Genomic DNA, 479 nt, shown 5'->3' on the forward strand with positions numbered 1-479 from the left:
TGTTATTAAAAGAGACATATGCATATGTATATGTATGCATGTATACATATACACACACACACACACACACACACACACACACACACATATATATATATATATATACATTTATATACATACATACATTTGTACAACAATAGCGATTTAGAATTTATGACAGCTGATTCGGTAGAATTTTATAGATGCATTAATTATATTATATCATAACACATGATCCACCATGCTGCACCCAGGACCAGCTCTGAGTCAGATCTGCGGCTTAAATTGGATTTGGTACTTACATATCTACAGTATCCAACCAACACCTGATACCTTCATGGTTGTTTTACTTCACTGTGAACTCTATGTTAATGTACCTAGTCATTTCTGGCATCCTGCGTGTTGATGAGCCTAGATTCTATTGAATTCTGTAATTATACAATATACATACATACATATATATATATATATATATATATATATATATATATATATATATA

This window comes from Octopus bimaculoides, chromosome 15, assembly GCF_001194135.2.
Source record: "Octopus bimaculoides isolate UCB-OBI-ISO-001 chromosome 15, ASM119413v2, whole genome shotgun sequence".
NCBI classification, from domain to species: Eukaryota; Metazoa; Mollusca; class Cephalopoda; order Octopoda; family Octopodidae; genus Octopus; species Octopus bimaculoides.